Source organism: Cervus elaphus, chromosome 2, assembly GCF_910594005.1.
Source record: "Cervus elaphus chromosome 2, mCerEla1.1, whole genome shotgun sequence".
NCBI lineage: Eukaryota > Metazoa > Chordata > Mammalia > Artiodactyla > Cervidae > Cervus > Cervus elaphus.
Genome location: NC_057816.1, coordinates 37815644 through 37843321, shown reverse-complemented (window position 1 = coordinate 37843321; position 27678 = coordinate 37815644). Strand labels below are relative to the sequence as shown.

Sequence of the window (27678 nt, the reverse complement as noted above, 5' to 3'; positions counted from 1 at the left end):
ACCTGGGAAGCCCAGTTGTCTAGGTGGAAAGGCTCTAAAACTTTGTGAGCTTTATCAAGTTTATCACTTAGGACACTAATTTCCTTATCTGTAAAATGGGGATGATAATACCTCTCAGCCTTATTGTGAGCATAAATAAAATATTTAAGCCATTGATGCAGTGCCTAATGAGTACTAATCATTCATTTATGCATTCATGCAATAGCAGTTTCTTCACCAGCCATTATATGTAAGGCACTATTTTAAGTGTTAGAAATATAAAAGAAAGGAAGGAAGGAAGGTAGAGAGAGGAGAGAGAGAGAGAAAAGAAGGAGGGGAGAGGTAGAAAGGGAAGAAAGAAAAGAAATAAAATCGCTGCCTCACAGTGCTTCTTATATTCTAGTGGGAAAACCTTTTTTTTTAAAGTAGCGGATAATGAAATTATATAATCTGTTAGGACATGATAGTGCAATGAAAACCAAAAGAGCAATGTAAGGTGAATTTGAGGTGCTGGGAGAGGAGTTAAACGTTTTAAATAAGGTAGTCAGAGTGGACCACACTGAGGAAGTGACATTTTAGCAAAGAATGAAGGAAAGGAGAATGGGCCAGGCTGACCTCTGGGATGCAGAAAGGGCTCTGCCTTTTATATTTGAGGAATTCACTCTGGTGGGACCAGGAGGAAGAGAAGGAAATTGGGAGATGAGGACAGAGAGGTAACGGGTGAGTCACAGAGGGCACAGCCTCATCGGCCCCCATGAGGGGGCTGTCAGCAGAGGGACAGGACGTTATTTCACTCACGCTGTGAGACGATCACTCCGGCCGCCATGTTGACAGCAGACTGTCAAGGGACAAAGATGGAAGCAGGAGGCCAGCTGGGACTCGGCCTGAATAATGGAGGTGGGGCAGCTGTGGTCGAAGGGGAGGAGGTGAGGAATGATTCTGGATGTGTTTAGAAGAGACAGTTAACAGATTCCTAAAAGCTTGGGTGTGGAGAAAGCTTCCTTTCTCTTCCTAAAGAGAAAGGAAGATGTGAAGGATGACTTCAAGGTTTTCTACCTGAAAAAGCGCACAAGAAGAAATACTGTTAGTTGAGACAGAGATGGCCTGACAGGTGGAGCAGGTAACAGAGGTAGACAGACTGAGTCCTGGAGTGTGGCCAGGTCCTCCTTGGGGAGAAAAGGGGGAAGCAGCAAAGGGAACAAAAGGGAAAAACCAGTAAGGTAGGAGGAAATCCAGGAGGACCCCAGGAGCTAAATATTTCCAGAGGCTGGGATCACTGTCAAATGTTGCTGGTAAGTCATGTTAAGACGGGACTGCTGAATGTAATAACTTATGGATCAAATGAAAAAGCAGTTTCTGTAGCGTAATAGGGTGAGAAACTGTATGAAGCGGATTTCATAATAAAAGGAGAGAAGTTAATGACAATGAGTACAGGTATCTCCTTTGAGTTGTGCTAAAAGGGAGAATAAAATAGGATGGTCACTAGAGGGTAGAGTTTGTTTTGTTTTATAACAGCAATTTTTTTTTTAATTTTAAAATCATACTTTTACTACATTTTGAGGCCAACATACCCTGATACCAAAACATTGCAAGAGAATTGTAGGCCACAATCTCATGATTAATTAATCATGAAGTGAAAGGCAAAGCAGAAAGGGAAAGATATACCCAACTGAATGCAGAGTTCTAAAGAATACTAAGGAATGATAAGAAAGCCTTCTTAAGTGAACAATGCAAAGAAATAGAAGAAAACAATACAATGGGAAAGATTAGAGATCTCTTCAAGAAAATTAGAGATACTAAGGGAACATTTCATGCAAAGGTGGGCACAATTAAGGACAGAAACAGTAAGGACCTAACAAAAGCAGAAGAGGTTAAGAATAGATGGGAAGAATACACAGAAGAGCTCTATAAAAAAGGTCTTAATGACCTGGATAACCACAATGGTGTGATCACTCACCTAGAGCCAGATATCCTGGAGTGTGAAGTCAAGTGTGTCTTAGGAAGCATTACTATGAACAGAGCTAGTGAAGGTGATGGAATTCTACCTGTTTATAATGCTAAAAGATGCTGTTAAAGTGCTGCACTCAATATGCCAGCAAATTTGCCAGAAAACAGCAGTGGCCACAGGACTGGAAAAGGTCAGTTTTCATTCCAATCTCAAAGAAGGGCAATGCCAAAGAATGTTCAAACTACCACACAATTGCACTCATTTCACATGTTAGCAAGACAATGTTCAAAATCCTTCAAGCTGGGTTTCAACAGTTCATGAACCGAGAACATCCATATGTATGAGCTGGTTTTAGAAAAGGCAGAGAAACCAGAGATCAAATTGTCAACATCCATTGGATCACAGAAAAAGCAAGGGAATTTCCAAAAAACCATCTACTTCTGCTTCACTGACTACTCTGAAGCCTTTGACTGAATGAATCATAACAGACTGTGGAAAATTCTTAAAGAGATGGGAATACCAGACCACCTTACCTGCCTCCTGAGAAATCTGTATGCATGTCAAGAAGCAATAGTTAGAACCAGACATGGAACAACATACTGGTTCCAAATTGGGAAAAGAGTACATCAAGGCTGTATATGGTCACCCTGCTTATTTAGCTTATATGCAGAGTACTTCATGTGAAATGCTAGCCTGGATGACTCACAAGCTGGAATCAAGATTGCGAGGAGAAACATCAATAACCTCAGATATGCAGATGACACCACCCTTATGGGAGAAAGCAAAGAGGAACTAAAGAGCCTCTTGATGAAACTGAAAGAGGAGAGTGAAAAAGCTGGCTTAAAACTCAACATTCAAAAAACTAAAATCATGGCATCTGGTCCTATCACTTCATGGCAAATAGATGGAGAAAAAGTGGGAGCAGTGACAGACTTTATTTGGGGGAGCTCTAAAATCACTACTCACAATGACCACAGCCATGAAATAAAAAGACACTTGCTCCACGGAAGAAAAGCTGTGACAAACCTACAAAGCATATTAAAAAGCAGAGACATTACTTTGCCAACAAAGGTCTGTACAGTCAAAGCTATGGTTTTTCCAGTAGTCATGTATGGATGTGAGAGTTGGACCATAAAGAAGGTTGAGTGCCAAAGAATTGATGCTTTTGAATCGTGATGCTTAAGAAGACTCCTGAGAGTCCTTTGGACTGCAAGGAGATCAAGCCAGTCCATCCTAAAGGAAATCAACCCTGAATATTCACTGTAAGGGCTGATGCTGAAGCTAAAGCTCTAATACTTTGACCACCTGATGTGAAGAGCTGACTCATTAGAAAAGACCCGGATGCTGGGAAAAATTGAGAGCAAGAGGAGAAGGGGGTGACAGAAGATGAGTTGGTTGGATGTCATCCTCAACTCAATGGACATGAGTTTGAGCAAACTCTGGGAGATAGTGAAGGACAGGGAAGCCTGGCGTGCTGCAGTCCTTGTGGTGGAAAGAGTCCAACATGACTGAGCAACCAAACAATAAAAGGTTCAGTTGTTTATTTGTAAAGTGTGGATCATAATAATTATCTTCCTTGTAGAGTTCTTATAAGAATTAAACAATATAGATGCAAAAATCTTTACCAAAATATGAGCAAACCAAATCCATATGTATATAGATTATTATGGTCACAACCAAGTTGTGATTTTTCTTCCTAGGAGTGAGAGGTTTAGTTTAATATTTAAAAATCAATTATCTAGCAGATACAAACTATTATATATAAAATAGATAAACAACAAGGTCCTACCATATAGCACAAGGAACTATATTCTATATCCTGTAATAAACCAGAATGGAAAAGAATATGTAAAAGAATATATATATTCTGAATCACATTGCTATACACCAGAAACCAACCCAACCCTGTAAATCAAGTATACTTCAAAAAAATGTTTTTGATCAATTATCATAATTGACTGTATTAATAGAGTAAAGGAAATAAATTCTAAAAATCTTACAATCACCTCAATACATACAAAAAAAAATCATTGAATAAATTTTTCTTAATTGGAGGACAATTATAACAGTATTTATAACAATACATGCCAAAAACTCATTCAATAAATTTTTCTTAATTGGAGGGTCATTATAACAGTTGATAGAAATGATCTAATAGAGGGGAGAAAACTGGTGTTTTATTTATCAATTCACCTAAATATATATATACACACACACACACACACACACATATATATATTTACATATATTTAGAGAAAGAGGGAAGGAAGAGGTGGAAAACGCTTCATTTACTTGACTGAAATTCTTATGTTTTAATTCTTCGGTTCATTCAGTATCTCCTATTGGTCCATTTTATTTATTGCTATATTCCCAGAGCAGGAACAGGGTCTGGCACTTCATGGACTGAGGAGCCTGGTAGGCTACAGTCCATGGGGTCACAAAGAGTTGGACACGACTGAGCAACTTCACTTTCACCTTCAGTTAATGACAGTATGATCATCAAGTGCTACGCTAGGTGATGTAAGGAAGAGAAAGGTACATAAGGAACTGATCCCACCTGCATGGAGCAGTAACCCAGCGAAGAGACAGGGCATGAACGTGGTTATATGCGTGGCCAGTGTGACGGAAAGGAGCAATCACGCTGTTTGTTTCCATCTTCTCCTCCTGCTATGTTGTTACTTAAATCAATCATGTTAAGTTCCTTGATATCACCTTGTCTTCTTTATCATCACCACCACTCCCACCTGACCACGATGATTGCGCTAAGTGACTGACATCCTAGAGGAGTCCATGAGCACCCCGTCAGCAGCACTCTGCCCAGCATGGGCCCCTTCTCTCGACCACCCCTAAATTCCCCAGGGAGGCTTTGGCCCTTGCTTCCTAACTTCCGCCCAGGTTCTGAGCAACTGCAGGATTTGAAGCAGAAGAAATTGTGGATCATGAGGCGTGAACTCCGTTGTTGGTGTGCAGGTCTGCATGTGACTCATGAGGGTGATGGAAAGGGCAGGAGAAGCACATGCAGGGCAGAAATAGGACCCACGTGAAGACCATGATATGCCCAGCTTTAGGAACACAGCGTTAAATAGAGGGGTCGCTGCTCTCCAGGTCCTCAGGTCTAATGGGAGGTCAGAGCAAGGAGGGTGGAGGCAAATCCTTAAATAAGACCATGTTAAGGGACGTAAGGAATCTGGACAGTATATAGTGGAAATGAAGAAACTCTTGGGCCAGAAAAAGGAATAAAGCCAGACCGATGCTACCGCAGCTCCAGGATATAAAATTGTTCAACCTGTAGAAAGTCCTCTCACATATTGCCCCCATGGAAATTCCCACTTTGAAGCAAATTGGGTTGGGAGGGGTGGGGACTCATGCTCTGAAATTATGTCTAAAAACTGAAGGCAGACAATTTCTGAAACCAGAATTCCTGACATATAGTAGATGCTGAGAACATGTTTTTAGTCAAAATATTTTTTAATATCAGAAAGGAAGGAATGAAAGTTTACGTTTGAAACCATGTGATTATCATTTGTAAATGACAATTTTAGAAAGACATTTTAATTATTAAGATCAAACTGCAGGTAGAGAAGTGAGGATAGAGACTGGCTTGGTGAAAACTAACCAGGCAGTGTGCCTGAGATGATCACCAGGTGAACTAGTTTAGATTAACTAGATTGTTAAGAGCTTCGAGAGTTCAGAGAGAGAATTTTAAGTATGGAGGAAGCTGAAGGAAAGTGTTTACAGAAAGCGTTTAAGCAGGACTCAAATACAAGAAGAGCAGGCCTCCCACCTTCTCCCAAACCTGTCTCCCCACAATTCTTCAGTGACATCCTGTGTTCTCCTTTTGGTCTTGATTTGTTTTCATGAATATTTTGCCCAGAAGATTTTGAGTTTTCTTGAGGGTAGATGTATAGGGTCTAACCCAGGGCTCCACACTCAGGGGTGTTTGTGAGTGATGAATACCTTAGCAAATGAAAGAACTTGAATAAATATTCCCTAAGGGGAAGGAAAAGCCTTTAACTGTTTATTTCAAATTTTTCACTGAAATGCTCAGATAATTTTTTTAGATTGCTTCTGCCATTATGAGCCAACATATCGCCTCAGTTTTCTAGTTGCAATGCAGTCTGAGAGAGAGAAAACCAAGACGCAAAGCTTACAAGAGAAATGACTGAGGTGCGGATGGGTAGATGGTATCCCAAGGGTAGCATTTTCTTTCCCAGAAAAAGTTCTTTCTAGGCTGCATACCTGCTGTGCTTTGAGGATGTCAGGACCCACTTGCACATCAGCAAACTAGTAAATCAGAAAATACCCACTTTTCCAGCCCCCAAGCCCACATAAGTATCTGCTCCTGGAGAAATAACCTCTAAGGATTCTTGTCATTGGGAACATCGACTCTGTTGTCCTCAGAGACTTACAAGGCAAATCACTCCAAAAACCAGAGAAGTTAAATAGTGCATCCAAAGTGACACAATTAAATGGAAACCTGGACATTGACCTACTCTCTTCTTGTAGTTTTTTTCCCAGTTACTGTATTTTCACATGCTGTGGCCTACAAACCTAGTACTCCAGGATACAGCAAACAGCACCTTCAGAATCTGAATCAGAAGCCTGATTCTTCAGTCTGAATCATGTTTACCGTGTTACACACAAAATGTTTAGGTAACCCGCCTGCTAATGCAGGAGACGTAAGAGACCTGGGTTCGATCCCTGGGTAGGGAAGATGCTCTGGGAGAGGAAATGGCAACCCACTCCAGTCTTCTTGCCTGGAGAATCCCATGGACAGAGGAGACTGGCGGGCTACAGTCCATTAGGTTGCAAAGAGTAGGACATGACTGAAGCAGTTTAACACACATCCTTAATCTAGTAGTACTATATGAGGACAAGGATAATAAGTCATTGTTTCTGAATAGTATTTTCTGATTTACAGAGCAATTTATGTTTTAATTTTCAAAGCAACCTTGAGACAGACAAGAAACACACCATTATCTGTGATACCCACTTTGCACAAAGAAACCAAGCCACAGAGAAGTTAAATGGTACCTCCAAAGTCATAACATTAAATGAAACCTGGTAATTTAGCTGCTCTTTTCTTATTCATTCTCTCAGTTATTTTCATACACTGTGGCATCCAAACCGGGTGCTCCCAGATACAATGAAAACATTACCACTGTGGTTATTCTCCAAGAATCCACAAGATGGCAGTAAGAGATAGATATTGCATACACTTGCAATCACCAGTGGTATCTGGCCTGTTGAGTTTTTGTAATGTTGTACCTATTAAAACTGATTGTTATGCTAATGATAGAGTTTTAAGATATGATTCAGAGGACTTCCCTGGTAGTCCAGTGGTTAAGGTTCTGCCCTTTCATTTCAGGGTGCACAGGTTCAACCCCTGGTCAGGGAACTAAGATCCCACATGCTACACAATGGCCTATATCTGTGTGTGTGTATATATCCCCTGGAGGAGGAAATGGCAACCCACTCTGGTGTTCTTGCCTGGAGACCCCCATGGACAGAGGAGCCCTGGGGACTGCAGTCCATGGGGGTCTCAGAGTCAGACACAACTGAAGCGACTTAGCCCAGTACATAGCATGTATATAATATATACATATAATTCATAGAATAAAAGTGAATTAATATGTTAAAGTAAAATGTGTGACTTCATTGCTGTTTTTTTCCTCTCTTTTTTTTTCTTTTCTTATGAGAGTCCCATTTTTTAAAGACACAAAGTGCTAAGAATCAGCCAGGAGCCCTAATCACCAAACAAGACTGCTTGAGAACAGCTGAAAATGAAAAATGTTGCTCCTCCCTGAACATAGACTAATCGATGATTCTCTTGCTTGAAGGAAAGGAAAAGAAGGGTCAGTGAAGGGCCAATAGTTAATCTTCCATATAATTTAATTGCTTGTTATTTCTCTCTGTTCAAAATCTACCCTGGAGAAAAACATTCCTAATCGACCTTGTTGAATGATGCTGTGATTCAAGCTACAAAATATTTATCTCCTATATCGCTAATAGGCATAGTTTAGGGCAACAGAAGCTGCCCTAAACTATGACCATTTTTCTCATGTATTTTTATTATTCTACTCAGAGATTTGTGATAGAATTCAGGAGGCTGGAAACTACATTTTACTTTCATTTTTTAAAATCTGCTTCCATGTTCAATACATATGGATGTGAGTTAGTTGTCCCAGAATTGCAAGTCTCACAGAAAAGCACACTTTCTGTATTAAGCATAAATGACATCGAGTGTTTACCAGCATCTCCTTTGTATAGTAGACAGTACACCTCAGTTCAAAAAGATGGCAGTGAGTTCACATCAGACCTGAAGCATTTTAAAACGGGCATCAGCTATCTCTGGTGTAAAGTCCTTTAGGAACTCTCTCACGCTGCACAGATTTCTCATTTTCCTCCACTCCTGACTTCTTTCATCTCTGATTACCTTCCAATTCATGGTCATTTCTCATTAAAAACGGAGCTGTCATTTTTACTCAATTGTAAGAGACTCTCCATTCACTTCATTGTATTTTCTAATCTCAGTTTTTTTCCCTGAGAAAAGTTCTGATTGCAATCTATTAAGATAATAGGTTTTTCATTCCCTTACACCAATATCTACTTAAAACTTCTGTTAGGAAATGAGATATCCCAGTCTGTTCATTTATCCACCCTTCCCCGACTACAGCAAACTTGATAGAGGTCTTCAGGTTCTGCGTTCCCTTGCTATGCAGGATGTAGTGATGACGAAGTCATTTGTCATGTCCTCAAGATACATGCAGTCTAGAAGAAGTGAGTAGGTCTACCCAGAGTGATGGCAGAAGAAAAGTACAGAGAGACACAGGCGTTCAGAGAAGAGGCTAACCCTGACCGTCTTGTGAGGATGTGATCAGGGGAGGACTCAGGCTCTCCTCAGAAATGAGCTGACCTCCCAGACTCTCCCCAGAAGTCCAAGATAGACCATCTTTTCATTAGACCCCTAGGGAAGAGCATGAAGTCCAACGCAGAAGTAAAAACTAGGAACGCTCATGAATCCTAACCAACTGGAGTCAACAAGACAGGAGATTCAGGAGACTCATCAGGCCTCTGATCAAGGCTGAGGCATTTGAGCCCTGGACCCATAAAGGGAAAAGCAAACAGTTCCCAGCGGCAGACATGCGATGAAACCTGACCAATTCCTGAGCACCCGTGCCTCAGTGGACAAGAATCCACCGGCAATGCAGGAGATGCAGGTGGACACGGGTTCAGTCCCTGGAGTGAGAAGATTCCCTGGAGGAGGAAATGGCAACCCACTCCAGTATTCTTGTCTGGGAGATCCCCTGGACAGAGGAGCCTGGTGGGCTGCAGTCCATGGGGCTGCAGAGGGACACAGCTGGGCACAGCACGCCCCCTCACAGTCCCACAAAGTGAAAGGCCGGACGCTTGTGGTGTCTGAGGACTCTTCCAGCTCCAACAGTCTAGGGATGTGTGTTTGAGAGAACTCTGGGATATTAAGAAGAAGCACTGAAGGTTCCAAACATTTCATTTAGGACTAATTACTAAAGATTTCCCTTTAATAAAAGTTTTTAAAAACTAAAAATTGAAGGCATGCATTCATGTTTTTTCAGTTTGATTATAATTTACTTATCAGAATAAAGTCAAAATTCTTCCATATAGCTTTTTTTTTTTTTTAGCTTGTGCAGCCTCATCTCTTAAAACCCCCTTCTTCACATTATCTATTCTCCGCTCCTCACCCACTTCTCCTAAATAGATTGTTTCTATTCATCCTTTCCCCGAGTCAGGAAGATCCCTCTGGAGAAGGGAATGCTGCCCACTCCAGTATTGTCTGGGAAAATTCCACGGACAGACAAGCCTGGTAAGGCTACAGTCCACGGGGTCACAAACAGTCAGACATGACTGAGCGATTAAACACACACACTCATTCTTTAGATCACATCCACTTGTTACACTCTCTGAACACCCTCTTTCAAAATCGCTCTCAACACACACAGAGATGCCCCCAGGTTAGGTACCCACCTGAATAGACTCACAGACCCAGCACTTCCCCGGTCATGACACTTAGCACTCTAATTTGTTAACAACACATTTAAGGCTCCACTTTTCTCACTAGATTGTAAGCCAGGACAATGTCTATCTTGCTTTCCTGACACATAATAGATATCCTATAAATATTTCATGAGAGAATGAATAAAGTTAATTAAGTCAGTAGATTCTGAGTGAAGACCTAGTAAAATACTCCATGACACTATATCCACGTTGCCCTGGATGATGTTGGAAACTGTCCCTACAATTGACTCTTTAAGGATTACGGCTGACAGGAATGTGTGTAACCTAACAGTATTTGAAGAATGTTTTAAGACTAACATCTTCAAAATAAAAGAGTAATAATTATGTCTTTCATATAACAGGGACTTCCCTGATGGCTCAGACAGTTAAAGAATCTGCCAGCAATGAGGAAGACCCGGGTTCATATAACATAACCACTGGGTTCATATAAAAACCACTATAGGGCAATGAAAGCCAACTTGAGACATCTATTGATGGAAAGAATAGTAAAAATGTTCTTCTTGGTAAAATCTGGACAGATGATCTTATGTTTGGGATAGTGAAAGGAACTGTAGGCTATAGTTTCTGTGATTATGGGTTGAGCAGTTATAATTACCTTTCTCGTGTGGTCTTAAAACCTAGATTATCTGTGATCATAACATCACTTTACATTTTATGCATTATCTCATTTGAACCTCCCACAATATTGTTGTTTAGTCGCTAAGTCATATCTGACTCTTTGCAACCCCGTGGGCAGTAGCCTTTCAGGCTCCTCTGTCCATGGGATTTCCTACAACATTAGCAGGGAATACATTCTTTTCCCATTTTCCAATGAAAAAAACAACTGAGGTTCAAGAGGTATTAATGTAGTAAGTAGCCATAAGGAACAAAATTACTGGCACAAACCATGTAAATACTTGTTGACTGCTTATATTTAACCACACATACAAAATTCCTTGCTAAGGCAGACAATCTGGGAGAATACAGTTCCCAAAATTAATTGCACCAATTTAGAATGAAGATATAAGGCAGTAGCTTCTTAGCAGAAGATCTTATGGTTCTAGGTGACCACAAGGTACCATCTGATGATGATGTCAGAATATGTACCTAGAACCTATTTACAGAAATATGCTGCTCAGGCCTAGAAAGGGGACAAGCTTCTGACCTTCACACTGGTTAGACCCTTCCTAGGGCTATATGGACCATTCCAGTCGCTGCATTTTTGAAATCAAGAAACAAAAGATTAGTACAAGATATATTAGAAAGTTAAGGAGAAATTAGGATGTCCTGAAGCGAGCATGAGAACAAGGGAGATGGGGTTAGCTATAGTAATGCTTAAGCTTATTGGCTCTGGGGTCAGAAAATGTGGATATGACTTGGCATTCACATTGAAAACTAATCATTCTAGGGACCTGGGTTGGTTTATTATGTATATCAATATGGAAGCCACCATGGGTTTGTAAAAGGCTCACTCTACGATTCACTTGCTGTAGAATAAGCCTCTCGACTATCTTAGTCTGAGCCGATGGGAGAAGTCCTTTCTGGAGGCCGGGTGAAGGCCTGGGGAGGTCCCTGGGTGGCAGGCGTGGCCTTGCACAGTAGCAGGGGAGGGAGATGCTGGGCTTTCAGAGCTTTCTCCAGTCTCCTCCTCCCCGTCTTGTGTAAGCAGACATGAGGTGGGTTCAGGAGTTCTAAGGGCCAGCTTAGAGTGGGCACCGTGGGGCTTTTCTTCACCTGAGGATGGCTTAGTGTCCCCTGCAGGAGGCAGGCATCTCGCTGCTCTTCACCCCTGTCACCCGTGAATTTATGATGAATTTCGCTTCCAAGAAGACCATTCTTCACCATAGGACATAGGAAGCAGATTGGTTGGCATGGCCTCTCCTATCACCATGTTTTACAAGATGTGAATGATGAACTTGCCTCTGTGGATGTTGATGAAGGCAAATTGAATGACGAAACACCAGATCTTGAACATGGCAGTCCTTTTATGAAAATGCCAAATGCTGTTTGCAGGAAAGGTTATCTTGTCACTGCAGACTCCAGCTTAGTGATTATCACAGCAGGTACACATCAGGAAGGAGAAGAAACACACCTTAATTTAATCCACTGAAACGTGACTCTCTTTGATGTTTTAACATATTATCCAATACAGTCCCCATGGCTGGCAAACTGATTATTGTTTCTAATCTAATGGATATCTCATGTAGCCTGGAAGTTGAATGAATTTCCCAAAAGTCGTATTATTGGAAGTGGCCATAATCTGGACACTGCTCATTTCCCTTCTTGGTTGGGCAGAAGCTTGGTGTCCACTCTGAAAGCTGTCATGGGTGGATCCTTGGAAAACGTGGAGACTCAAGTGTTCCTGTGTGGAGTGGAGTTATCATTGTTGATGATCCTCAGAAGGATCTGAACTCGGATATAAAAACTGATAAAGATCATGAGCAGTGGGGAAACATCCACAAAGAAGTGATTGTCGATGCCTATGAGGTTATTGAAATGAAAGGCAATACAGCTGACTTTGAACCACACAAGTTTGAACTTTGCCAGTCTGCTTAGGTGCAGATTTTTTTTCTATAGGAAGTACTATGGTACTAGACTATCTATGCTCGATTGGTTAAATTCCTGAGTGCAAAACAATGAATACAGAGGAACCACATGTAGGAAGGACCCAGCTACTGGTTATAGGTGGATTTTTCAACTTTACAGAGGGCCGGGGCCCCTAACACCTCTCTCACCCAGTTCAAGAGTTAACTACTTCTTGGGCCACTGGCCCATCTGTAGCTGATTTAACACAAAGTCTTTTTAACACAAAGTATTTTGAAGACTCGAGTACACCCAGGGACTTCCCTGGCAGTTCTGTGCTTAAGACTCCATGTTTCCACTGCAGGTAGTGGGGTTCCATCCCTGGTCGGGGAACTAAAATCCTGCATGCCGTGTGTTGCAGCCAATGAGGAAAAAGGGGAAAAAAAAAAAAAAAAGTACATACAGTTTCCACCAATTAAGGACCTCTATAGAGTAAATGAAGAAATATTCCTCAGTGTTCCTTGTACCTTGGGAGAAAATAATATTACAGACCTTATACAGAACCTTGACCAGATTCATTGAGGGGGAAAAAAAAGTGCAGAAATACTTTGGGAAATTCAGAAAGAGGTCAAGCTTTAAAGTTTCTTACAGCTACCATCCTGGAGTTACTGAAGAAGAGAGAGTAGGTATGGGACTATATCTGTTAAACCTATAAATAAACTTTAAACCCCAAGAATTGGAAAGAGGAAAGTGGGTAGAGTGACTCCATTTATTTAGCCCTCCAGCTCTTTTATTTAGCATCCAGATGTCAGATGATACTTATTTTTTACAATCCGAAGTGATTGCACCAAACAAGGTGTTTTTGGTACCTACAACATACCGGTACTTGTCTTATATATATACATATATAGTTGCCATTTGGTTCAAAAGAATCTATGATGTAGGTGTTTATTGTGTTATAAAAATTCTTATTTTAAGCTGGGAAAAAAAGTTCTAATTCCCTTAAATACATACTAATTATACTGCTCTGGCTGACTTATACCTATGTTTATTTATATACTATTTTTAAAAGTTATAACTACTTCTATAAGGTAAAAATAAAGTACATACACAAAGGGGGAAAAAGTGGATCTGGATCTTGACTCTAGACTTATAATTGTGAACATGGGCAATTTACTTCTCTGTCTCAGTTTCCTCAGCCACAAAACGATGACCATGTCTATTTATAGGGGTGTTAGAAGAAAGAGTCAAAATAATGCATGTACGTTTGGTGCCACATTTGGCACAAGGATTTAATAAATGCTTGCCCTTTGTTGTTGTTGTGCTGTTAAACCATTTGCAAGGCCCTTCTGTAGAAATGAATGCAGACTTATCTGTCTTGCCCCAGAAAATGTATCAGAACCCAGAGAGCCACTAGCTAAAAGCAAGGGTTCGTGAATCTGACAGGTTAGTTTTCAAATCCAGTTTCTACCACATAATGCCTAACTAATTTTCGACGAATTACTCAGCCTCACCGAGTCTCCATTTTCTCGTGTTATGAAGCATTTACGGCAGCCCTGCACTGGGCTAAGTAAGTGGGCAGAGCAACAGGGTGTCATTTCATTCCACTGTAGTTAGTCAGCAGGGGACAGCTAGCCGTCTACAGGGCTTGAGAGAGAGCATACCTGCAGAGGGGGAGATTTTTTTTTTTTTTTTACTAAATCTCAAAGGACACTATCAAGTGCATTTGTTTCTACCCTTGAAAATGTCAGAAATAAAATTTGTTCTCACATTCAAGTTGTCTTCATCTGGCTTGTCATAAGCTGGTCCTCAAGTGGCCACTCATTGAAAACGATTTCCCCTAGAAGAGCATTTGGCCTTTAAAGTTGACTAGGTTCCTTTATTTTTTGAAGAGCAAAAAAAAAAAAAAAGGAAGGAAAAATGTTGGCTTTGAAGACAGAGAGATATCTGAACTTGGCTTTACTTGCTAACTAGCTCTGAGAACTTTGGACAATTACTTGGCCTCCTTGAACTAAATGTCCTCTGCAAAATAGGGCAGGCTTGTACGTCAAAGAATTGTTAGGGGGCTTAAGTGCGCCAGGGTGTAGGCACCCAGCCTGGTGCCTGACACAGACATGGTCCTGCCTTCTGGGCAGTAGTCCCAGCAATCCTAGTGCCCACGGCTCTCTAAGCCGGCCTCGAACACTGGCCTTCTGATGGTCATCCCGTCTTAACCCAGGGACGGTGCCCCTGCTGGCTGAAAGCTGACCTCTGGGCCATCCCACACACTTTTAGTCCATGAGCTCTCCCCCCACACCCTGTGTGTATCTGGGGTTCTAGTGTCCCCATGCTCTTTCTATGAACCCTCAGTGAAACTCTACCCTTCTGGGAAGAAATCAGATGCACCAGTTCACCCTGAAGTTGAATACCATGAAAAAGGCAAAGTGTCATCCCAACTACACTGAGATTTTAATAGGATTTAAAAGCTTAAAGCTAGAGCACTGACTCTCAAATGGTGGAATTACAGGATTTGCAATATTCCCCATGAGAAAAGAATTTCAGAAGCGCAGCAGAGTCCTTCCTCGCCTGAGTCCACTTTTACATTTCAAAGGTGACTACATGAGGCTGTGATCTCTCTGACAGCAAACGCAAGTCTTATTTTTATTGATTCCAGTGCGTGGTGCAGCCTCCAGCAGGTTATAGGTATTCAATAAATGTAGACTAGATGGTCTTAAGGCCATGTCGGATGTATAAAAATATTTCCTAGCCCACACCACTGCTCCTAGATACAAATATAAAACCATTCATCAAACACTTGGGAGGAGGGAATTGGAAGAAATAGAAGTACTTTTCTTTACTTGAATGTTGAGGAGAGAGGGTGTAAATTCCCTTTACTTACGAGGGGGGATTTCAGAGAAGAAGAAGGATTTTTGAATGGAGCTTCCTAAGGCCAGGGTGGCAGGATCACCCCGTGGCTCCTGAGAAGATAGAGTATTCCCAGCAGACCACACAGAGAGAAGTTCAAAAGCTTACTATAGTGCTGAAGACAACAGTGGAAGCACTTGTCTGAGTAGCCAGTTTTGGAAACCTGTACCCCAGTGTACATTTCCCTTTCTGCATTTCGGTTTCCTCTGAACATTTTAAACACTTCTTCTCCCACATCCCCTCTCACACTTCTCCTACGCACTCCCGATCCTCCATCTCTCCCACATATATAGCAAAACAAAACAACAAAAAAAAGGGATCTCTTTCTCTGTGATACTAATTTCCTCTAATCTTTGCTCAGTCATGTATCATAGTCAGAACAAGTTTCAACTCATGAGTTGACAATCTTAACGTCACTCGCTTAAAAGAGTCAAAGATTTGCTCTTTTGCTTAATATCCAACAGGAAATATGGATTTTTAACGTACCTTCTCCCACTGCCTGAGGCTTAAATTTCCACAAAATCGAGCTCAAATTTGAACATTTTAAAACTATTTGGGGAAAAAAAAAAACCAAGGAGATTTATTTTACTGTTTCTTCTTTAATGTAAAAGCAAATAACATGAATTTTACTGCTTGAATGCGTTTAACCAGGAAATAACAGGACTTCCCCAATGGCTCAAGTTGTAAAGAATCTGCCTGCAATGCAGGAGACTCAGGAGATGTGGGTTCAATCCCTGGGTCAGGAAATCCCCTGGAGAAGGAAATGGCAACCCACTCCAATATTCTTGCCTGGAAAATCCCATGGAGAGAAGAGCCTGGAGGGCTACAGTCCATGGGGTCAAAAGGAATCAGACATGACTGAGCACACATGCATAGTCTAACCCAAAAGAGCCCAAGATTTAAATTTTACGTGCCATTCATTAAAAAGTACAAAACTGAAATGTGCTTTTAGACATATCAGTAGTGGTATTAGGTTGAACCATCGGACTTCCCAGATGGCGCTAGTGGTAAAGAACCCACCTGCCAACGCAGGAGACATAAAGAGATGCGGGTTCAATCCCTGGGTGGGGAAGAACCCCTGGAGGAGGGCATGGCAACCCACTCCAGTATTCTTGCCTGAAGAGTCCCACAGACAGTGGAGTCTGGCGGGCTACAGTTCACAGGGTCTCAAAGAGTCAGACATGACTGAAGCAACTTAGTGTGCATGCATACAAAATTACCATTTTTGTAGGTCAAGTCAAATATTGGCAATTTTGTATGGTTTAAATTAATACGGATTCATATTTCTCTAGTACCCACAGAACCCTCACAGATATCTTGGTCCTACAATTCTTGGGCAGAGGTTAAATCCACAGATGATAGTATGTAAAGTGTCTTTAGAGGGTTCACATCAACAAAGTCACCTCTGTTGGTTTACTCTTAAAAAGGATGTTTCATGTCAAGCTGGTTTTAGAAAAGGCAGAGGAACCAGAGATCAAATTGCCAACATCCCTCGGATCATCAAAAAACAAGAAGAGTTCCAGAAAAACATCTATTTCTGCTTTATTGACTACGCCAAAGCCTTTGACTGTGTGGATCATGACAAACTGTGGAAAATTCTGAAAGAGATGGGAATACCAGACCACCTGACCTGCCTCCTGAGAAACCTGTATGCAGGTCAAGAAGCAACAATTAGAACTGGACATGGAACAACAGACTGGTTTCAAATAGGAAAAGGAGTATGTCTAGGCTGTATATTGTCACCCTACTTATTTAACTTATACACAGAGTATATCATGAGAAACGCTGGCTGGAGTAAGCACAAGCTGGAATCAAGATTACCGGGAGAAATATCAATAACCTCAGATATGCAGATGACACCACCCTTATGGCAGAAAGTGAAGAAAAACTAAAGAGCCTCTTGATGAAAGTGAAAGAGGAGAGTGAAAAAGTTGGCTTAAAGCTCAACATTCAGAAAACTAAGATCATGGCATCTGGTCCCATCACTTCATGGCAAATAGATGGGGAAACAGTGGAAACAGTGGCTGACTTTATTTTTCTGGGCTCCAAAATCACTGCAGATGGTGATTGCAGCCATGAAATTAAAAGACGCTTACTCCTTGGGAGGAAAGTTATAACCAACCTAGACAGCATATTAAAAAGCAGAGACATTACTTTGTCAACAAAGGTCCGTCTACTCAAGGCTATGGTTTTTCCAGTGGTCATGTATGGATGTGAGAGTTAGACTATAAAGAAAGCTGAGTGCAGAAGAATTGATGCTTTTCAACTGTGGTGTTGGAGAAGACTCTTGAGAGTCCCTTGGACTGCAAGGAGATCCAACCAGTCCATCCTAAAGGAGATCAGTCCCGGGTGTTCACTGGAAGGACTGATGCTGAAGCTGAAACTCCAGTACTTTGACCACCTCATGCGAAGAGTTGATTCATTTGAAAAGACCCTGATGCTGGGAGGGATTGGGGGCAGGAGGAGAAGGGGACAACAGAGGATGAGATGGTTGGATGGCATCACTGACTCAATGGACATGGGTTTGGGTGGACTCCAGGAGTTGATGATGGACAGGGAGGCCTGGCGTGCTGCGGTTCATGGGGTCACAAAGAGTTGGACATGACTGAACTACTGAACTGAACTGAACATGTTAAACAGAGCAGGTATATTTTCTGGCTTCCCAAATTAAAAGTAGTAGCCATCATCCATTCAGTAGGTTTTTGTATGCATCATTATCCAACCAATATGATTCTGCAACTCTTTTGAAGAAAATATCCCTATCACTCTGTAGATGTGAAAAATGGAGTCTCAGAGCAGGTCACCTGCCCAGGATCACACAGCGGGTAAGGGACAGTGCCAAAATTCCAGGCCTAAATCTGCTAGCAAAGCCCAGACTCTTTCCCCTGTTACACTGCTCCCACTAATATGGGAAGCAATGAAGGGGAGGAAGGGAGGAAAGAAACAAAGGAAGGAAGGAAGGAAAACAGTTCTTCAGAATGAAATGCCAATTATCATCAGCCCTTAATAGTATGGATACCTGGTGATTTCTTTGCATGGAAATTTTAACTTTCTACAGTTAGGCCTTTGAGATGAAACCTGATAAAGAAAGAGATCTTCTTATAAACCCTGAGTGCCTCAGGAACAGAGGTTGTATCTAAATAATCTTGGTATCTGTGGGCTGTGGCATAGGACCTGAAACATAGTAAGTCCCAAATAAGTGCTTCGAGAATGAATGTTTGAATGAGTAAATAAATGAATGACTTTTATAATGGAGGGAGGCAGAATAGGTACATAGCTCTTTGAAGAATCAAACTTACTATGTGTGTATATATATATATATATATATATATATTTTTTATCACATGATAGAGTCACAGAGTCATAACTCTGAATGGGACTTCATGGGCTCCCTTGCATAGTATTTTTTTGTTTGTTTAATGAATGAAGGAACTAAAGCACAAAATTCCAAAGCTAATTAGTGAAGAAGCTAGAGCCACATCCACTAAGTATTCTTGAAAATATACTTATCCCTGGATTATGCCACCTATTGGGACATAAAAACACTAATCTAAAATAGTGAATTATCCTAACCCCATCCATGAACCGAGAACTTCCAGATGTACAAGCTGGATTTAGAAAAGGCAGAGGAACCAGAGATCAAATTGCCAAGATCCACTGGATCATAGAAACAGCAAGGGAATTCAAAAAAACATCTAATTCTGCCTCACTGACTACACTAAAGACTTTGACTGTGTGGATCACAACAAATTGGAAAATTCTTAAAGAGATACCAGACCACCTTACTTGTCTCCTGAGAAATCTGTATGCAGGCCAAGAAGCAACTGTTAGAACAAAACATGGAACAATGGACTGGTTCAAAATTGGGAACAGAGTACGTCAAGACTGTGTATTGTCACCCTGCTTACTTTACTTATATCCAGAGTACATCATGTGAAATGCCAGGCTGAATGAAGCTCAAGCTGGAATCTAGATTGCCAGGAGAAAAATTACCAACCTCAGATATGTAGATGATACCACTCTAGTGGCAGAAAATGAAGAGGAACTAAAGACACTCTCAATGAAGGTGAAAGAAGAGAGTGAAAAAGTTGGTTTAAAACTCATCATTCAAAAAACTAAGATCATGGCATCCGGCTCTATTACTTCATGGCAAATAAATGGGGGAAAAGTGGAAACAGCAACAGACTATATTTCCTTGGGCTCCAAAATCACTGCAGACAGTGACTGCAGTCATGAAATGAAAAGATGCTTACTTCTTGGAAGAAAAAGCTATGACAAACCTAGACAGTGTATTAAAAATCAGAGACATCACTTTGCTGACAAAGATCCATTTAGTCAAAGGTATGGTTTCTCTAGTAGTCATGTACAGATGTGAGAGTTGGACCATAAAGAAGGCTGAACACTGAAGAATTGATGCTTTTGAATTATGGTGCTGGAGAAGACTCTTGAGAGTTCCCTGGACAGCAAGGAGATCAAACCAGTCAATCCTAAAGGAAATCAACCCTGAACATTTCATCCGAAGGTTCACTCATGAACATTCATACTGAAGCCCCAATACTTTGGCCACCTAATGCGAAGAACTGACTCATTGGGAAAGACCCTGATACTGGGAAACATTGAGGGCAGGAGGAGAAGGGGGTGACAGAGGATGAGATGGTTCAATGGCAACACTGACTCAATGGACATGAGTCTGAGCAAACTCCAGTAGATAGCAGAGGACAGGGAAGCCTGGCGTGCTGTAGCCCATGGGGCCCTGAAGAGGAGAACGTGACTTAGCAACTGAACAACAAGTTATATTTTGATACACTGGATATATATGCAAATATACATACATTCTGTGAATATGGATATACTGGATATATTCACATATACCCATATGTAAATATGGGTATATGTGTATATGGATATAGACATATAAATAATTGCAGAACAATTTATTTTCTTTAAAGAAATATAAAAGTTAACCAATTTATTTTTCCCACACAGCAATTAATAAAGATCAAGATGAGGCAGGAAATTTTAGAATGTGGAAAGTCAAACACAAGCTTTTTGTTTTGAGAACCCCACCCGTCTACTAATCCTAAAGTGGATTAATACTACAGAAAGGAAACTTACATGGCCAGACACTCACAGGCCAGCAAAAAAGAAACCAAGAACATTACTTTTCATACATACAACAGACACTTTTGCATACATTATCCTGAAAAAACATGTTGTACAATTACACATACTTTTTCTTAGTGATTTATCATTTTGTGCACATTTATTTTATCTCCTATTCATTGAGGGAAAAACAAACACACCTTTTTCCTAGTTTACCTCACTTTCTTATTATACCTGACTGAAGAGAAGCAATATTTAGAACTGACGTATTCCCTGCAAATAGGTGGCAAGCTTGTGTAATCTGATCTAATATTCATGGTTTTCTATCAGTCATTTCACGTCTCCAATGTGACTTTTCCCCAAGTGCTTCTGTCAACCCTGTATTTTGTATCTGAGGGTCATACTAAAATCATATCAATGCAGTGATGTTTTCATGCTTATAAGAGGGAATGAGTTGTTGATGGGTAAGAAATGAAGGTTGCCATAGAGGTGGTGTAAGCCTTGAACTATACACATGCTCAGAAGCTTAGAGTTAAGCTGCTGATGACTGGCTGGTGCTAGTAAGGAACAAGGAGAAAATGAGAAGGAAAACCTGGGGTCTAAAACATTCAGTATTTAACGACAATTTTAAGGATATGAGCTTTCGATCAATTCCTTGATATACAGTAGGGCTCTACATTAGACAAGAACAAGTGGGTTTTTAAAAAATGTTTTACAGCAGCTCCATAGCCTTATAAAGCCTAGGGAGCTTCCCCAGAAACCCAATGCAGAAAAACCCTAACTTCAGGCTTGTCTCTGACTTAGAGTCACAGAATGTGAAATATAAACAAGACAGCCTGATATGACATTTCAAAATAGGAGCAAAGAATTTTATTTCAGCTTGAGAGCAAGCTCCTCTGGTTTGCCTATATTTGAGAGCTAACTCAATGTTTCGGTCGTATTAATTTGGGGAATGAGAAAAGTTTTTATTTTTTATTAGCATAATTATAGGGCTCTGGAAGAAGCAAGTCAGTTTGGACTTCGAATGGGCAACCAATTCCAGAAAGTCGGCGTTAGGTGGCAAACACGCTAAGTCGTAGGCTGTGCTTCCAACAGAGCAGGAGAAATCAACAAGAGAGAAGAGAAAAAAAGGATGTAGTGAGAAAACCGATCGGTCAGAGGGAGGGAGTAGGAGAAAGGCGAGAGAGACGGGCGGCGGGAAGAGGGACGGGAGCCGCAGAGGAAAGGTAAGGAAGCGGGAGGCAGCGGGGAGGCGGCCACAGAGGCAGCTGCCCAGAGGAGAGGAGAGGACCACCGAGGTGAGACCCCGAGCGGGGCGGAAGGAGGGCGGAGGGCAAGAGACAGCGGAGGTCCCGGGGAGCCCGCCTCTGCGGAGCGCGGATGTGGCCACTTTTCCAGGTGGCTAGGTGTGGGGCCAAAGAGAAAACTGCAACCGAAGGCTGCACGCAAGACTAAACGGTAAAGGAAAACGAGAGAGGGGAAGGAGGTTTTAAAGAACATGGAGTCCCATGCTTGGGTTCCTCTGAACGCCCAGCGCCAAGAACAGCAGGGGGTAGTTTGGTGTGTTGTTACTCGGATGCGGGCGGCTGTCAGGGCGGTGGATGAAGTCTGAGAGTTCGGGTTTCAGGCAGCTCCGGCGCTGCCTCTCCTCCTCCCGCCTCCCACACCCCTTACAGACTTAATCACAGGATGTGGCCGAGCCTGCAGCCCGCCTTTCAGGGAACCAGCCCAAGTGTAGAGTGAAGTATAGAGTGATGTACGGTCCAAGGAGGGGGGTGGAGGGGGGGTGGGCCCCGGCGCTGAATCTGGCCACAGGAAACATAAAAGGCTTTGACATTGATTAAGGTGCTGGGGGTGGGGGTGGGAGGAGGTTGAGCTCTCTATAATGCCCAAAGTGAGGGAGTTACTGGTTGCAGGGGTTGGGGGGATACACTGAATAATTGAGGCTGAAAGGAGCAGTCCCTGGAAATCAGGACTGTGAGCGCATGCTTGGAGGGGGTGGTTTAAGACAACGCAAAGGCAGAGTGGCCCACGGTTGAGGGCAGGCCCTTGCAGGAGCTGGGGCAGCTGTTAGAAGGCTCCTTTGGCGCCTTGTGGTGTAAGGGATGAGGAGGGGGGGCGTCCACTGCGCAGCCCCTGGCGTAGGTGCTTGTCAGAAAGCGTCAGCTGCAGCCTGAGCGTAGGGGAGAAAGCAGGTAGTCTGTTTACCACGGACTGGAGTTCTTATCCCAGCCCAGCTGGCTTGAAAGCTTTTCATCTACCTGTGCCTCAGTTTCTTCGTGGTAAAAGTTAAGCTCAGCGAAGGTCTCGGGAGGACGTGCAATAACAAGCCCAGCGCAATACCCACTTGCTCAATATTCCGTTATCAGTATTCTCTTTGTAAACTCCCACATCTACATTTCTGGTTTAAGGAAAGTCCGTTTCACTGGGTTTCTTCCCTCTTTACTCCTCTCTTTTCTGTCTCATCTCTTGATTCTTTCTCCCTCCTTCCCTTTATTAACTGAGCATTTACTTTGTGCTAGGAACTGCACCATGGCAGTGAAACCCGATTTCTTGATTTTTTTTTTCCCCTCTAACTATGGGAGTGTGGCTTTTCAGCTTTGTTCACATCCAGAGCTCCAGCAACTAACCATGGAAACTCAGACTTCACTGGGGAGTTGTTTTCTGTCGGGAGCTGCGTTCTGTGCGCTAAATTGGGAGGGCTGGAAGGAGGGAATTGGTTAGTAATTAGAAAAGATTTAAAGGACTGAAAATACCTCCCTGACTGTGTAAATGGAAAATTTTCTGATACTTAAAATATTCACTTGGGATTGACGGTAAAAGACTCCATGCAGCCTTGGCTAATTTCTGAGGCTCTGATGTATGCTTGAAGGAACAAAGGAAGTGAGGAAAGAGAGGTAATTCCAGAAGTCGGTCCCCTCACTCTTTTGGTTTTATGCAATTTGTCTTTTTCAAAGAGTTTTGAACTGACTCTGTTGCTTCTTCTAGTTCTCCAGATGAAGAAACTTTGTAATGAAATCATTGCCTCAGAATTAAGGCTCTATTTTGTGTGGTCCAGCTAGCACTGCCCGCATTCAAGACGGCAGCTCCAGGGACTTCCCTGATGGTCCAGTGGTTAGGACTCCCCGCTTCTATTGCAGGGGGCACAGGTTCAGTCTCTGTTGGAGAACTTAAGATTGTGCATGCTGCTGCTGCTAAAAATAGTATAACCAAAAAAAAAAAAAAAAAATCACATCGCAGCTCCAGCTGAGAAAATTCCACCTTTTAGGGAAAGCTGACTGCCTCCTTGTCAGGGTCCTGCATGTCTCCTCCACTCATTCTCATCACTTCCTTTTCTAGTTTGTTTTCTTTTCATTACTAGCCACTGGAATTGGCCGCCAAATTTTTTGGTAAGCTGGTTAATAATGCTGCTTTTTTTTTTTTAAAGAGGAATAGGAGTCTTAAGGCCTCCTCAGTGGGAGAAGAGATTTATCCTATGCGTGTAATTGCACTCAACCCCCTTAATCATCTGTGAGGAAGGGAATTTGTGTCACATCCTAGAAATACATGAGGAATAAGACAGTGGCTAGGGTTGTCCTCATGAGGCTTGGAGTCTAGTTAGTAACATTTATTCATAAAAAGGTAATAGTAATGGACAAAGAAAGCAAATTATGTATCACTGTGTCATTTGGTGTATTTTTAAAAATAACTTTATATGGAGATAAATATATGTGCTTTTGTACCTATATACAGTCAACCCTTGAATAACATGGGTTTGAGCTACGTGTGTGTGTGTGTGTATTAGTTGATCAGTTGTGTCCAACTCTTTCTCACCCCATGGACTGTAGCCCTCAGGCTCCTCTGTCCATGGAATTCTCCAGGCAAGAAGACTGGAGTGGGTAGCCATTCCCTTCTCCAGGGGAGCTTCCCGAGCAGGGATTGAACCTGCGTCTCTTACGTCTCCTGTATTGGCAGGCGGTTCTTTACCACTAGCACCTCCTGAACTACCTGGGTCCACTTGTACATAAGTTTTTTCCAATAAATATAGTATATTCCATCATTTAGAGGTACCAGGTAGTACTCTAGGCATCAGGAATATAGCTGGGGATATTTCTGTATGTGTGGAAAAATGTATAAAAGTCATATTTATTATCAGTGGTTACCTGAAAGTTAGACTACAAAGGAGATATTCAATTTATTTGTCTTTCTTCTGTATTGTTTCATTATTTGAAATGAGTCTGAATTATTTCTATGCCTTAAAAGATAATAATAAAACATTAAAGGAGGATGAAAGTTAAAATAACACATAAGAACAGCAAGTAAATTGAGTATCTTCTTCCTTTTCCTTAGATAATCTTTCTACAGGTAGTCATTAGATTACCAGCTAATGAGTCTAGGAGGAAGAAAAGAGGATTAGAAAATTACCATTTTCTAACCCTCAATAAAATAATTGTTTCAGACAAGCATAGTAGATGCTAAAAAAAAAATTGAGATGGAAGTTTACTGGAAAGAGGTTATTCACATGGCTTCAACCAATCACTCCACAGATTTGTGTTTACAGATATGCCTTTAGAATGGAGAGATCTGGTAGTCCTCAACCAAATAGCCTAACTTTATCACCAATAGTGAGACAATCTCACATTTTGGTCCTCAGAATGTGATACTGAGTAGACAATATTACTTACAAGATTTTGTGAAAAAATGTTTGACCTGATATTGACCTGAAAGAAACAATTAGACAAATTCAGAATGTGGAACAGTCTATAAGCATCTGGCCTGAACTGTTAGGAAAAAAGAAAAAACAGGAAAGAAAAGGGAGGGAAGGAGGAAGAGAGAAGGGAAGAATGAAGGGAGAATGACAATGTCATTAAAGAAAAAAGAAGGTACTGTTTTAGTTTAATAATTACTGAAGGCATAGTAACAATCAAATACAATGAGTAAACCTTGCTTCGATCCTCCTTGATTGAAGGGGGGAAAAAACTATAGAAGACATTTTGAGGACAATTAAGGAAATTTGAATAGGTACAGTATATTGAATCAAGTGTAATAATGGTTATATGGCAAATATCTTTACACTGAGGAGATACCTTACTGGTATGTTAGGTTGGAAGTGGCCTAATGTCTGCTACACGTTTCAAATGGTTCAGAATAAAAAGGTGTGTTTGTGTATGTGTCTCCTCTCTCTTCTGCGATAGATGGGGAGATATCAACTGAGAGAAAGACAGGTGGGCAGAGAAAGTAGGAGTGGGAGAGAGTAAACATGCCAAAATATTAGCAGCTCTTAAAACTTGATGAAAATGTGGATTTTCACTGTACTGCTCTTTCAATTTCTCTGTAGTTTGAATGTTTCAAAATAGTTGGGAGGGGGTTTGTGGCAAAATAGTCCAGATCAAAACTTGAGGCTAGAGGAGTAAATTAGAAAAGAAAGAACAAAAACTCAAAGATATTTTGAAAGGAAAATAGATTAATAAATACTATTTCTCAACCCAAGTGTTAAAAACAGTTCAATTTTCAGCATTTGTGCCTTTGCAGATCTCTTTCTGATTTGACTAATGAAACAATTGGAAAGAGGATTTAAGAGTCCTTGACACAATTTGCCTGAACTTGGAAAAACTGTTTCTGGGTGCTCTTAGACCAGGAGATGATGAGTTTATTTTTAGGTGAGGAATAAGTAAGATAAACACTAAGATGTAATCATGGACAACAGTCATCTGATACAAGATACACATGAGCCCAAACACAAAAGAATATCATTATCCTGAGGAGCTATAGTGGAACAAACATCAAGGGAGTCCTGCATTCAGTAGCCAGAGTTTGAGTTTTGCATTAATAGATTTTGACCAAGATAATTCCATGAGCACCTCATTCCTACACAAGCCTTTCAGTTGCTTTAGAAATGGACCGTTTGACAGATAAGTCTCTCAAGACAGTTTTTCCCTAACTGATTTTAATGCTTATTAAGGAGGTCAACCAGTGGTGGGGGGGTTGGGAGGGAGAGAACCAAGAATCTCTTTCACATACTCTATAATCTCATTAAAGTTCATTTGGAATTAGCATATTTACATGAGAAATGGTGCTGATCCAGTATTTCTTGTGGCAGGTGCTATTGCATTTTTGGGGGAAGGGCTTCTCACTGGGTATGACTGTGCTACAGTTTGCAGGACTTAACATGCCTCAGCTTTGCATGATTAATGCTGACTCCAAACTCTAACATTTTAAGAACAAAAAATACCTACCTCTCCCCAATATTTCCATACCCAGTTGAGAATTTCTGGTAGATTCTAGGTTACTGAGGGCACAACCATTGCTTTTTTCACCAATGCATCCCCCAAACTTGGTACAATGAAGGCGCACTCAGCAAATATCTATTGAATGGATTTATATAATGTTTGACAATTTGATTATTCAAATTTACTCATTTTTGTTTGTTTGAGTAAAAAAACATTACTGTATTTTTAATCTGCCTTGGTAGCCCTTTTTTGTTTTTTATTGTCAAAGTAACACAAACCTGAAATTCAATAGTTAAAACTTTTTCAATAACTTTAAAGTTATTCTTATAATACATTCTCACTTAAAAATCATTCAGATTCTACTAAAGACTATAAGGTAAAATGCAATCCCTTCTCTCTTCTTCAGCATTTCTCCCCCACCGATTCTTAAAAACTTAGCCCTTTGAAATTCTCCGTTAGCATTTGATTGTATAATTTTCATGCATTCCCTATAAGATCATAGATCATTTTCTTCCTAAGAACAGGGTTATATATATACACAGTTTTGCACCGTTTTTTTCTTTGACTTAGTGAGGTATCATGGGTGTTTTTCAGTATCAGAATATTAGACACATGTCATTGCTTTTAATGACTGTGTAGTATTCCATTGCATGGATATTTCATAACTTGCTTAATCAATTCCCTTTCAGTGGTGTTTTTAACACTACATTTAGTAAGGATTTAATATCAGAAACCCAGAAAACTAAGTTGTTTTTTTTTTATAATCAAATATTTGCGATCAGTACACTGATTTCAAGGGGAGTACATGCTGAACATGTAGGTTGCTTTTATTACCACCATCCATCAGAGAAAGGCCTCAACTTCCAATCTGATCATAACCTAAGGGAGTCTGTCAGCCTGGAATCGCACACACACCCATCCCAGAACAGAAGGCTTAGAGGGTGAAGGGAGAAGCAGATCTCTAAGGGCAGAAATTCA

General features: G+C 41.1%; 1 protein-coding gene and 1 pseudogene across 33 annotated transcripts in view; both read left to right on the top strand.

The window, feature by feature from the left end:
- DLG2 (discs large MAGUK scaffold protein 2) overlaps positions 1-27678 on the top strand; it is a 2231561-nt gene that overhangs the window by 1841840 nt on the left and 362043 nt on the right. The window contains exon 1 of one of the 33 annotated variants that reach the window (XM_043919146.1): positions 21638-21717. The exons of 31 other annotated variants lie outside the window; for them this stretch is intronic. The gene's annotated coding sequence lies outside the window, so the exon portion shown is untranslated. Of the gene's footprint in view, positions 1-21637; positions 21790-27678 lie in introns of those variants that run through there. One more of the 33 variants, XM_043919137.1, reaches the window with a different exon arrangement.
- LOC122677202 lies at positions 804-16323 on the top strand (annotated as a pseudogene).